The following is a 14,713-nucleotide window of genomic DNA, read 5'->3' as shown; positions in this document are numbered from 1 at the left end:
CAGCCGGAGACACGACCGGCCTGGAATTTGGTTGAGCCGGACTCAAATCCGGTTGAACCGGTTTTTGAAAAACTCTGCATACGACTTTTTCTGACAGCTTTTGACTGGCAGACTGGCAGGTCAGAGGTGACAGAAGGAACAGTTCAGAAACCGGTTGAACCGGTTTTGGGTCCGGTTGAATCGGTTTTTGAAACTGAAGAACAAGTTTTTGAGAAAACTGAGGTGAACCAAGGTGAAACTCTAGTGGGGAATAAAAGTGGTTTTTCCAAGGGCATTCATGATCTAGAAAAATATCCTCTTAGAGATTTTGAAGGGGTTTGAACTGAGCTCATTGCATTACTTACTTAACTTATTGCAGATCCCTCTTAATTGAACGGCGATTTCTATAACTCAAGAATTATAAAATGCAAACTGCCATTGTTTCCAAGCACTTGGAGCACGCTCTATGATGTAGAATTTTAATCCACTGTGTGTTGGGACCATGCTTCGTCGCCGAAGGTCCTGCAGGAAGAAACAACTTCGGCTGAAGCTGTCGGCACGTGATGACGAAGGTTGCTGTTCATGAAGCTTCGGAATTGCAAACCGACTTAAAAGTAGAATGACCTTTTAGTCCACAAGTGTTTGAGTCATTGTTGTAAACTTTTATGAGGGGCATGATTGTAATTCCTCACAGGCTGTGTCTTGTGTCTATAAATAGTGAACAATATTCCTTTACTGTTCACGCATTCCGGTAATTACAATCGCATCACTCGAGAATTATTCCTTGTCAAGGCAGAGGTATAAATGTCTCTAATATTATATTTGAATACATCAGGTTTATATGATATGTAAATGATGTTGTTTGCTTATAGTTTACTTGTTTTTAATGCTTTATATCTCACATTGTTTCATATAATCTTTGAGAATTTAATTATGAAAATTCAACCTTCGTAATTGTATCGTTTTAACCTTCGTCCGAAGTTCATTAAATCCTTGAGGAAATAATGCTTCGACGGACGAAGGACATTAACATTTAACATTTTATGTTGCCTTGTTCTTAATTCATAGCATTTGAGAACAAGTCCCCAACACTGTGCTTTTACATTTGTATACTCATAAGATCTGTGCTTCTCCTGTCTGTAGAATAACTGTATACATGCTAGGAGCAAACTTGTTAGAATCTCTGTTTGTTTTGTCATTTAATCACCAAAACCCTTAATTAGGGTTGATTGCACTTACAATCTCCCCCTTTTTGGTGATTGGTGCCAAAACAAACTAGAGTAAAGATAAAAATAAAAATACTGACGATATATAATTACTTGTGTATGTGTGGCTCCCCCTAAATATGTGCATGAGTTTTATGATCTTCATATTGACTTGATATGTCAATTTGCAGCATATTTGGAGAGAGTGAAAAAACCAACACATTACACAAGCACTGAGGGATGCAACAGAATTATATATAAGATGTGATGATATAAAAATAACATTACTCTAACAAATCCATCATTGCATAGCATAAGATATGAGATTGTACTAGCTATTACAATAATGGGCATCACATCATGAAATTGTTTATGTCCCTTGGCCATCATCATATGCATCACAACAAGCATAGGCTAATAAAGTTATTACAGACCTAGTGTTCATTACAGAAATAAAAGCCCCTGAGGGCTACCTGAAAGGGAATTAGGCTTACACCTAGTTCCTAAATAATTTTTGTGGTTGAATTGCCCAACACAAATAATTGGACTAACTAGTTTGCCCAAGTGTATAGATTATACAGGTGTAAAAGGTTCACACTCAGCCAATAAAAAGACCAAGTTTTGGATTCAATAAAGGAGCAAAGGGGCAACCGAGGGCACCCCTGGTCTGGCGCACCGGACTGTCCGGTGTGCCACCGGACAGTGAACAGTACCTGTCCGGTGCACCAGGGGACTCAGACTCAAACTCTTCGCCCTCGGGAATTCTCGAAAGCCGGCGCGCTATAATTCACCGGACTGTCCGGTGTGCACCGGACATGTCCGGTGCTCCAAGGAAGCGCGGTCTCCAGAACTCGCCAGCCTCGGGTTCGCGCGGCAGCCGCTCCGCTAAAATTCACCGGACTGTCCGGTGTGCACCGGACTGTCCGGTGTGCCAGCGGAGCAACGGTCATCTTCGCGCCAACGGTCGACTCTGACAGTAAACAGTGCAGAACAGTACACGCGACAGAAGTCAGAGCAGAGGATCAGAGAGGCACCGGACTGTCCGGTGTGCACCGGACTGTCCGGTGCCACATGAGGACAAAGCCTCCAACGGTCGACCAGCTCCAATCTCAACGGATAGGATGACGTGGCTGGCGCACCGGACATGTCCGGTGTGCACCGGACTGTCCGGTGCGCCCATCGCCAGCAGCTTCTCCAACGGCTACAAAATTGGATGGTGGCTATAAATACCACCCCAACCGGCCACTTCAAGGTGTGGGAGTCCAAGCAACATTCCAAGTCATCTAGTTGACATACTCAAGCCCTCCCAACCACCTATATTCATTGATCCATCATATACACAAGATTTAGTCCACTACACCCAACACAAGTGCCACAAAAGAGAGAGCAAGCAATTGAGAGCTACTCAATTGAGTTTAGCCCTAGCGCCTTGTGAGATTCATTGAGAGATAGTGTGCGCTACATCTTTGTGTTCATTTGCGCGTGGAGTTTTTGACTCCCATTCGAACTTCCTCCAAAGTGTTGGAGGCTTGTAAAAGCTAGCAAGAGACACCAAAGATTGTGGTGGTCCTTGTGGGATCGAGAGTGATCCTTGAGAAGAAGAAGAGCTCGCCGATCCTTGTGTGATCGGGAGAGAGAGGGAAAGGGTTGAAAAAGACCCGTCCTTAAGTGGACTCCTCAACGGGGACTAGGCCTTCGAGGGCCGAACCTCGGTAAAACAAATCACCTGTGTTCATTGTGCTTTTGCTTGTGATTTGTTTGCTTTCTCTTACTCTAAGTTCTCTTGCACTATTCTTTGCTCATATCATTTGGTGTTGCTTCAAGTTAAAATATCATTTAAGTGAAGCAACACTCCGCAAGAAAAGAACTTGAGTTAGTGCTCTTTTTCATCTAAGCTTTCTTGCTTTGTTATCATAGAATTATTAGTTGTATTGATTTATCACTTCCGCATTATTTGAAAGCTATACTCTTTACTAGCAAGAACTTAGTTTTTATACTCCGATAATTGTTCCTCTTGTTCTAACCACTAGTCAAAGGATCTAGTTGGGGGATAAAGTTTTAATTTTCAGGTTTCGCCTATTCACCCCCCCTCTAGGCGACTTTCAATTGGTATCAGAGCTAGGCACTTCATCTTGAGTCTAACAACTCGAAGTGATGGCTCGTAGAAGATCCCAAAAGAACAAGAAGACTCCTCCAACGAACGCAACTCAAAAGGAGGTAACTCTTGAGATATTACTTGATGATTGTTCTAATTATGATTCATGGTCTACTAGTGTGATAAATGCCTTTAGAACCATACATCCTCAATTAGAACAAATTATTGACAAGAGTATTTTTCCCTCTAGTTTTAATGGAAAAATTAATTCCGAGGAGGATCAAAGATGTTATCGCTTAAACTACCTAGCTTTTGACATCTTAAACAATTCTCTTAGCAAAGAAGATTATCGTGCCTTCATATCAAACTATGATGAATCCGTCCATGATGCGCATGATATTTGGACTAGAATTAGAAGCAAATTTGATGAGTCCAAAAATGATAGTTCATTTTGTGCTTCTACTTCCTTTGGTATTTTTGATACTAACCCTTGCAAGGAAGAAGAAGAAAATGAACAATGGAGACCAAACGATGAATCCACCTCTCCAAAAGGTTTGTCTTCCCATTTCGATTCCCACATGTGTTGTGTGGCTAATGAAAATGATAGCGGAAGCACAAATGAGGATGAGGAGGAAGAAAGAAGCTTTGTACATCTCTACGCTCGCCTAAGCCAAGAAGATAAGGCGGTCATGCTCAAACTTCTAGAAAGAGCGAGAGAACAAAGCGAAGCTCGTCAAAGGCTAGAAGATATTCTCTCCATAAAGATGCAACACTTTGACGAGTTGACTAAAGAACATGAGGAGCTAAAGTGCTCTCATGTTGATTTGGTCCACAGGTATGAAACTATTTCAATTGAGCAAGATAACGCTTCACATTGTATCTCTCAATTAGTAAATAGGAATACCTTGCTCAAGGACCAAGTAGAAAAGCTAAAAGTTGAAAATCTAGCTTTTCAAGATAAATATGATATGCTTTTATGTTCTCATGAAAATCTTATGGATAATCATATCATATTAAACATTGCTCATGAGGTTGTGATAGAGAACTTAAAATCCCAACAACCTCACTCGTGCACATGTATTCAAATTAATACTATATTACCATGTGCTAATGCTTGTTGTTTGTTAACAAGCAAATCTTCCTTTGAGCTAGAATTTGCAGGAACAAATGATGATTCATATCAAAAGCTCAAAGAAGAAAATGAGAGGCTAAAGAGGAGCTTGACACAACTAAAAGGGAAATGCATTGCCCAACCTTCTCAAGATAACCGTGAGCACATGGTGAAGAAGCTTGAGACGGGAACAACCGTGGCATGCACTACATCCCTTGAAGAAAATGTCAAGGATTTGAGGATTGCCATGAGGAGGAAACAAAAGATGAAATTCAACACTTCCTCCAAAAGCCTCAACCACGCCTCCACAAAAGGTAACATCCAAGGTAATGATCAAGCCACACTTCACATTAAGAGGTGTAGTGAATGCTTTGAAATGGGGCACTTGATTAGGTCATGTCCCTATATTAATGGCTTGATTATTAACAAGGATGATAGACTTTGTTTTAAATGCTCTAAGAAGGGACACTTGCTTAGATCTTGTCCCCATTTAAAACAAAAAGGCATAGGGTTAGAAAAGAAAGTTTTTACTAACCATGTAGCAGGCAACAAGCAAGGAAAGAAGAAAACTTCAAAACTTGAAAAACGTCTATGCTACACATGCCGAAAGAAGGGACATCAATGCAAAGATTGTCCCATTAGTAAAAATCTCACTCCTAACTTGTCATTTGATTCATATATAACTAGGCAACCCAAGATTGCAACTTGTGCTAGAAAGGTAACAAGTTTACCAAGCGCTAGCACAAAGGACACTTGGGTTCCTAGATCCTTGTTTACTAACCTTAACGGACCCATCAAGCGATGGGTACCAAAATGTGCTTGACAAGATTTGTAGGAAAAGGAGATGGTATGAACCTTTGGGGTGCTTGAGGGAGTTAATTCAATTCTTATCAACTCAAGCTATCAATCTTCAAATGATCTACATATTCAAGATTGACCCAAGGTTATTTCAATATGTTATTCAAAACCCATATCATCTCGGGGAAGAGATTGATGTTGTAGGAATTAAAGAATTATCATGTGCGGAATATCAAAGCCTACAACATGGAGGAAAGTCAAAGGATGGTAACATTTATATTCTTAAGTGCAATTATCTTAAATTGTCGTGTGTCTTGTGTAGTCACATAGAAATAGAAAGCACTAAAGCATGTTTTAAAACTATGTCATCATTCTTTGAAGAAATTCCTCTCATATGGTAGATTGTGTATTTATCAATTCTATATTATGACAATCTACATGCTCTAAATTATTGCAATTTTTTTCATGGCATGTTTTTACATTAATTATTATTGCCATGTTCTAGATATAGAGAGATATTTCATGTTCTTAAAAGAATAAGGTGTCATATAAGAAATTCAAATACTTAGGACACTTATAAAAGGAAAAATTCTCTCCATAGCTGGAAAAGTGAGACTATTGTTTTTATCTAAGTAATTTAAGTAGTCTCACTTGTAGAGAATAAGTTTCTCTATGGAAATGCGTATCTCATCATGTCTAGGAAATTCTATCTCTTATTGCTCAATTGGATATGATTCTTTCACATTTATCGCTTTCCAAATCATGATTTAGATTTATTCCTATAATCTCAAAGGATTAGTTATGCTTGTTTTATGAGTTAAAATTGAGCATAACATCATCTATGAATAATCTAGTTCATGCTATGGAGTTTCCATGTTTTGTTAATCTAACTTCTCATTCTTTATCAAAATGATTACTAAATGGAAACTAGTGCTTGTGTTGCTAACGTATCTCTTGAGCTTACTTATAAATATGCATAGAAGGGAAAGTACACAAGCCTCATGGGTTGATCTTCACCCAAAAGAAGAAAGGTAAAAGCAAAGGTATGGGAACTCATCTTCTTAAATTAAGTTAAGTTCCCATCTCAATGAGTATTTAATCTAAATTATCATACTCTACTCTTGAGAGGAATAGATTCTTTATTGGACCGAAATTAACTAAGTGTGCATTCAAATATCATTTTCTTAATGCTTATGTCCATTAGAATCTATTTAATGCCTTTGCGATATTTATATACATGTTATCATATTGATTTGCTTCCAAGTGATGATTAACTAACTTCAATATGATAAAGTAAAATCTCCAATGATTATTAAAATGCTTAAAAGGTGCTCACTCATTTTTCTCAAATGAAATGCACTAATGTTGAGGATTTTGCTTCATGTCTGTGTGACTTGTGGATGATAAATTTTGTATGCTAATTATCTAAAGTAATCATCTTTCATCATACACTCCCTTGCGCTATTAACATATCTCTTGAGTATTTTCAATAAGTTTGGAAGGAAAAAGAGACAAATATAAAGGGAGGACACTCAAATGAAAAAGAAAGAACATCAAGGACAACAACACCTACTTGAACAATAAGGTTTTCACAACAATCAATGGTGTGGTTGTAAGCATTCTAAATCCTTTTTCATTATGAGGTTGCAAGGCTTAAGTTGTTTATTGCTAAATTTATGAGCCTTGATCAAAATGTATAATGCTTCTCCCTTTATGTTCTTAAAAGTGAATGCATCGAAATCATTTCTTTAAATTACTTGATGCATATCTTTAGGGGGAGTCCATTATTATACTTTGATTATGTTGAGACTATTGCTTTATCTTAGTAATTTCATATAGTCTCATGCATGAGAATAATGTTTCTCATATAGTATGCTACTTCGCATCTATCAAACTTGTTAAGGTAATATCGCTTTTATCAAGGATCATTGCTCTCATTTTTTAAAAAAAAAGGTAGCATGCTTATTGGATTCTCCTATTTTTAAGCTTGATTGAAAATTTAATGTCTTTGCTGTCTTCTTGATCGCATGTTGGTTGATCATTGAACAACTTCGATTATCACTTATGTTTCTTAGTGCCTCATGTAATTTCAATTTGATCTCAATTGGTAATTTTAATTGACATCTATCTTGATATGCACTAAGGAAAAAGGAGAATTCATGATTCATTTATGCAACTTGTGATCCATTTGATATATGCTAACAATAACTTGAAGAAGATCACTAGTTGTAGAACTCTCTCTTGTGCAAAGTATTTCCATATATTGTCATTGAGTATAGGTCTTAAGCAACTAAGACTAAGGACAAAGCACAATGAAGAGAGCGTCTCTATGAGAAGGTACAAAAGGGTAAAATCACTTCCTTTCATTTAAACTTGTACCTAAATCTTCCTCTTATAAGCATTCTTTGCATATCTTATAAGGAAGAGAAAGCATGTCCTTTGCATTTATCCCTGCTTCATACCTAGTTTAACCTCTTAAAAAATTTTTCTCTCATGCATTATTGCATCTTTGCTAAAACTAGATGAAGTGATTCTATTGTCAAAGAGCTTAAAGCTTAACCTTGTGACGAGGATAAGCTACCTTTGTTCCAAAGGTGGATGGTCCTTAAGTCTCTTTGAAATCCTTAAAGGAAAATGCTTAAAATGTTCGCAACATGCTTTCATAAGTGCATAAACTGTCTTGAGCATCACTCATATTCTATGACTCAATGCACTTCACGTTCTCTATGATATAGACTTGTTCTCATTAACCTAATTATGTGCACTTGGCATTTAAGGCCAAAATATGTATTCCTCTCAAGGCACATATTTAGGGGAGAAATCTATGTTATATAGAACTATGATCATGTTTAATTGACATATCTCTTGATCATATCTCTTTCATTTTGGTACAAATGCATATATCCTATTATTCCCGTACCATGACTACGACTAATATGTTTCCAAGTATATTACTATGCTAAGTCGTAGATTGAAAGGGAAATGGAGTCTTCGGCGAAAACAAAGGCTTCCACTCCGTATATCATACTTCGCCATCACTCCAAGCAACTCTCTATTCCTTGGGGAGAAATAAGCATCAAAGAAAAGGACTTCGTCTCTGGAAGAGAGTAAGAGCCCAAAGCTAAAAGACCGGACTTCGCCTTTGGTATAATCTTAACTCATTTATTTATGCCCAAAGGGGAAGATAGCACTTTGAGGGCTCTAATGATTCCGTTTTTGGCGATTCATGCCAAAAAGGGGGAGAAATGAGCCCAAAGCAAAAGGACCGCACCACCACCACCAAATTCAAAAACTTAGTGATTTCCAAAAGTATTTCTCATTTGGTATCCTATTGTGTTCAAAAGGGGGAGAAAGTAGTATTTCAAAAATGGTATATCAAAACCCTCTTGAACACTAAGAGGTGGATCTCTTTTAAGGGAAGTTTTGTTAAGTCAAAAGAAAAGCATTTGAAACAGGGGGAGAAAATTTCAAATCTTAAAAAATGCTTTGCAAACTCTTATTCATTTACCTTTGACTATTTGCAAAAGATCTTTGAAATGGATTTACAAAAGGGATTTGCAAAAACAAAACATGTGGTGCAAACGTGGTCCAAAATGTTACATAAGAAAGGAACATTCCATGCATATCTTGTAAAGAAGTTATATTGGCTCAATTCCAAGCAACCTTTACACTTACATCATGCAAACTAGTTCAATTATGCACTTCTCTATTTGCTTTGGTTTGTGTTGGCATCAATCACCAAAAAGGGGGAGATTGAAAGGGAATTAGGCTTACACCTAGTTCCTAAATAATTTTTGTGGTTGAATTGCCCAACACAAATAATTGGACTAACTAGTTTGCCCAAGTGTATAGATTATACAGGTGTAAAAGGTTCACACTCAGCCAATAAAAAGACCAAGTTTTGGATTCAATAAAGGAGCAAAGGGGCAACCGAGGGCACCCCTGGTCTGGCGCACCGGACTGTCCGGTGTGCCACCGGACAGTGAACAGTACCTGTCCGGTGCACCAGGGGACTCAGACTCAAACTCTTCGCCCTCGGGAATTCTCGGAAGCCGGCGCGCTATAATTCACCGGACTGTCCGGTGCTCCAAGGAAGCGTGGTCTCCAGAACTCGCCAGCCTCGGGTTCGCGCGGCAGCCGCTCCGCTAAAATTCACCGGACTGTCCGGTGTGCACCGGACTGTCCGGTGTGCCAGCGGAGCAACGGTCATCTTCGCGCCAACGGTCGACTCTGACAGTAAACAGTGCAGAACAGTACACGCGACAGAAGTCAGAGCAGAGGATCAGAGAGGCACCGGACTGTCCGGTGTGCACCGGACTGTCCGGTGCCACATGAGGACAAAGCCTCCAACGGTCGACCAGCTCCAATCTCAACGGATAGGATGACGTGGCTGGCGCACCGGACATGTCCGGTGTGCACCGGACTGTCCGGTGCGCCCATCGCCAGCAGCTTCTCCAACGGCTACAAAATTGGATGGTGGCTATAAATACCACCCCAACCGGCCACTTCAAGGTGTGGGAGTCCAAGCAACATTCCAAGTCATCTAGTTGACATACTCAAGCCCTCCCAACCACCTATATTCATTGATCCATCATATACACAAGATTTAGTCCACTACACCCAACACAAGTGCCACAAAAGAGAGAGCAAGCAATTGAGAGCTACTCAATTGAGTTTAGCCCTAGCGCCTTGTGAGATTCATTGAGAGATAGTGTGCGCTACATCTTTGTGTTCATTTGCGCGTGGAGTTTTTGACTCCCATTCGAACTTCCTCCAAAGTGTTGGAGGCTTGTAAAAGCTAGCAAGAGACACCAAAGATTGTGGTGGTCCTTGTGGGATCGAGAGTGATCCTTGAGAAGAAGAAGAGCTCGCCGATCCTTGTGTGATCGGGAGAGAGAGGGAAAGGGTTGAAAAAGACCCGTCCTTAAGTGGACTCCTCAACAGGGACTAGGCCTTCGAGGGCCGAACCTCGGTAAAACAAATCACCTGTGTTCATTGTGCTTTTGCTTGTGATTTGTTTGCTTTCTCTTACTCTAAGTTCTCTTGCACTATTCTTTGCTCATATCATTTGGTGTTGCTTCAAGTTAAAATATCATTTAAGTGAAGCAACACTCCGCAAGAAAAGAACTTGAGTTAGTGCTCTTTTTCATCTAAGCTTTCTTGCTTTGTTATCATAGAATTATTAGTTGTATTGATTTATCACTTCCGCATTATTTGAAAGCTATACTCTTTACTAGCAAGAACTTAGTTTTTATACTCCGATAATTGTTCCTCTTGTTCTAACCACTAGTCAAAGGATCTAGTTGGGGGATAAAGTTTTAATTTTCAGGTTTCGCCTATTCACCCCCCTCTAGGCGACTTTCACTACCAAGCCAAGCTGTCAATCCTTCTCCCCTTTTTGGCAACTAGCACCAAAAATGGAGAGAAACATCAACCACAAATCACTATGGAGGAGTGGGATCAAAGAACTGAGACGCCAAGTTAGCTGCAAAGTTTTCTTCCCCAGGCTGAGCTAGGGGGGATAGCTGCCCGATGGATCCTGGGGAGGAGGATATGAAGAAGATTGACTCGAATCCCCTTGGTGGGGAGGCGGGGCATACTGCTCACGATCATCAAAATATTCTTCCTCTTCTTCTTCTTCATCTTCTGCTGTCATGAAGGGCACCCCATAGGCCTGCTGGTGCCATTCATTGATTTCTGGCGGAGGAGGATGAAGAGGCACATCAGGCGAGCGGGGAGCAAATGGCATACCCATGGAAGAGGCTTGATGACAGAGGTTGTCGTCAGTCTCCCGCTGACGCCTTGCCAGCTCATGAACATCGAAAGATATGTTCCTGCACGTAGAAAAGAAGGCTGCAATACCATGGGCCAGTCGAGCTCCCATCCCACGACCACAACCTCGACCACGACCACGTGGTGTGGGAGATCCGCGACCAGGAGAGGGACGCGAGGTACCGGCAGCAGCGGGACCAGCAGCAGTATGCGCACGGGAGCTAGAAGGGGCCTTCCTCAATCGCCCTGCTGGATTATTTGGATCAATCCAGAAGAGGGTGTAGGAGAGATGTCTTGTTCCTTTCTCAAATCGAAATTGAGTCACCACTTCAATCATCTTCATGATGAAGGGTGCGTGAAGACATCCCTTGAGAGAGAAGCAGGCAGCATGGATGATTTCTTGCCAAATCATATCAAATACATTTATGTTTTCAGAACTGTTTGGCTTCATGAATGAGAGCAAGACTTTGCTCTCTCCCAGGATATTCATTTGATTACCCCCTTTGGGGATGAGAGTCATTCTGCAGAGAGAATTTATGTATCTGTAGTACTTGTGCAGATTGGTAGACTCCCAATATTTACCAGACTCAGAGATATGAAAATCCTTGGCTTCATCCTTGGTGGGAGGACGAAAGTCATGAATCTTGATTTTGTCTCCTGAAATATCTCCATCAGTAAATCCCAGGATGTGAGCAAACCTCCTGTAGCTCACCTTATACCAGCTGCCTTCAATATAGAAATTGAGATAAGGAAAGTTGTAAGGACTTTCCTCATCAACAAGCTTAATCTAGAGGGTAGAATAAAATTGTGCAATAACTTCATCATTCCAATCGTATTGGAATGTCATTATGTTCTTCATCCTTTTTCTCTCACAGGCCCTCAATGCCTGTGTCATCTCGGGATCACCAATGGCTTCACATCCTTCCTTGTTAATATATCGCTGATGCAGGATTGGCTGGTGCTTCTTGGGAAGAATCACAGAATTATAGAAATCAACATGGTGGAGGGTCTAGAAACGATTACCATCGATCCTGACATCACGAACCCGTAATGTAGGATTTTGGAAGTGTATGTCCTGGAGAAGGGCAGACCCTCCACTAGCAGTGAAATCAGTGACTTGCTCATTGGCAGAGCGACGGGCCTCCGCCCTATGAAGAACCAACCCCCCGATAATTGGTGCATTGGCAGAAGGGAGATCAACTTCATCATCTTTTTCTCCCTCATCATCGCTGGTTGCCTCCCAAGCTTGTGGATTGGCCGCGGGTCGAGACCGACCGGAGGGATTACGGGTCGTTCGACCATGAGCCCCATGAGACCCTGAGGCCTCATCTCCTGGCAGGACATTGCCAGATCCACGCCTACGCTTGGATCTGGACCGACGAGGAGGAGTTTCTTCACGAATCTCTAGAGCGTCATCATCTGAGTCGGACTCAACTACAGACAGATTTCTATGACGCACCATCCTTAAGATAAAAAGAAGAACATATGGTGAGAGAGGTAATCGATGTTCAAGGATTTTAACGAACACGTTTGAGGAAAGACACGTATGATATTGAGCATGCACTTCAACCGTTCATGTGAGCGGTTTAACTACAATGAACAATACCAAACTACTTAACTCAAACAATGTTCGAGACAATGAAAACAGTTTAAGTGTGCCAAGCACCTAAACTACACAATATCCTTGAAAAGGTACTTAAGATAATCAAGAACGGTGTTGAATCGAGTCTAAAATGGGGAAAACGAGTCAATACCTCGATCTGACGAATCGACCACGAAAATCCCAACGAAGAGTGAGGAGATGATGGAGGAGTCCGAGGGGAACAAGTCTCCAACAAACTCCACAAAGATTTGATGGCTTGGGAGGGATTTGGAGTGTGGGTTTTGAGAGAGGGAGAGAGAAGGGTGAAGGCATCGACGACTGTAACAAATGAAAGAGTAAAGAGAGAAAGAGGGAAGGAGAGGAGAGAAAAGGGGAGGCGGCGGCTGGTCAAACTGACTAAAACTGGTTCAACCGGTTCAACCGAACCGCACAGTAAATGCGCAGAAAACGACGACTGACTGCGCAGAAAACCTGGCGCACTGACAGCACAGTCTGCGAGACTGACGGCGCAGACTGCGGAGCTGACAGACTGCGCAGATTCAGAGGTGACCAAAATCGGTTCAACCGGTTCTCACCAGAGAGAATCCGGTTGAGTGGCCTACTCAGTCGATTTACTCAACCAGTTTACCAAATCAGCCCGATAAGGCTTAGAATGCAAGCAATATTTATGACATGTATAATTTAGGCAATAAAAACAATATTTCACATGTCATATTGTTCACAAAACAACTTTATTCCAATCAATCATGGTTCAAATTTTAGTTCTTAAGACACGTTTCGAGAATCCAAGATATTTAGTTCACTCCTTAGAAAACAAAACCTAGTCTCATCAAGGGGTTTGGTGAAGATATTGGCTAGTTGATTTTCAGTGCTCACATGAAATAATTCGATATCTCCTTTGGCTTCATGGTCTCTCAAGAAATAATGTCTAATATCAATATGTTTGGTTCTAGAGTGTTGCACAGGATTGTTTGCAAGTTTAATGGCACTCTCATTGTCACATAGCAGTGGAATTTTATTAAACTCACAACCAAAGTCTCTAAGGGTTTGCTTCATCCATAGCAACTGTGCACAACATGCACCAGCTGCTATGTACTCAGCTTCTGCAGTGGAGAGTGCAACACAATTTTGTTTCTTGGAACTCCATGACACCAAGGACCGCCCAAGGAATTGGCAAGTCCCAGTAGTGTTTTTTCGATCTACTTTGCAACCGGCATAGTCTGAGTCAGAATAGCCAAGTAAATCGAAAAGGGAGCCTTTAGGATACCATAATCCTAGGTTTTGGGTGTGCACTAAGTATCTTAAGATTCTCTTAACGGCAACAAGATGACAATCTTTTGGATTAGCTTGAAAACATGCACACATGCAAACACTTAACATGATGTCAGGTCTAGATGCACATAAGTAAAGCAGTGACCCTATCATTGATCTATATAATTTTTGGTCTGCCGGTTTACCTTCTTCATTAAGGTCGAGATGTCCATTTGATGACATTGGTGTCTTGGCGTGCTTTGCCTTTTCCATGCCAAACTTCTTGAGCATGTCTCGTGTATACTTGGTTTGGCATAGAAAGGTACCTTCCTTGAGTTGTTTTACTTGAAATCCCAGGAAGTATTTGAGCTCGCCCATCATAGACATCTTAAACTTGTTCGTCATCACCTTACTAAATTCTTCACAAAATTTCTCATTAGTACTACCAAATATAATGTCATCGACATATATTTGGCACACAAATAACTCATTATCAACTTTGCGAGTGAATAAAGTAGAGTCAGCTTTTCCTATTGTAAATCCATTTTTAATTAGAAAATCTTTAAGACAATCATACCAAGCTCTAAGAGCTTGTTTAAGCCCATAGAGCGCTTTGTGAAGAAGATAGACATGGTTTGGCTTCTTGGGATCTTCAAAGCCCGACGGTTGCTCCATATAGACCCGCTCTTGTAGTGGTCCATTTAGGAATGCACTTTTGACATCCATGTGACGGAACCTCTCAAGTCATTAGGCCCACCTACAGTTGTCCTTGTCCAACGGACCTCAGACAACCCTGCAGGTGTCCCTGAATCACTTGACAAGTTTAGTATCTGCTTTTCTTACCTTTCCCAAGAGCGTTTCACCCGTCACGCAGACTTTACAAGCATCAGAGATACGAA

The sequence above is a fragment of the Zea mays genome, chromosome 1 (assembly GCF_902167145.1).
Source record: "Zea mays cultivar B73 chromosome 1, Zm-B73-REFERENCE-NAM-5.0, whole genome shotgun sequence".
Classification (NCBI taxonomy): Eukaryota; Viridiplantae; Streptophyta; class Magnoliopsida; order Poales; family Poaceae; genus Zea; species Zea mays.
Note: the sequence above shows the minus strand (reverse complement) of the source record.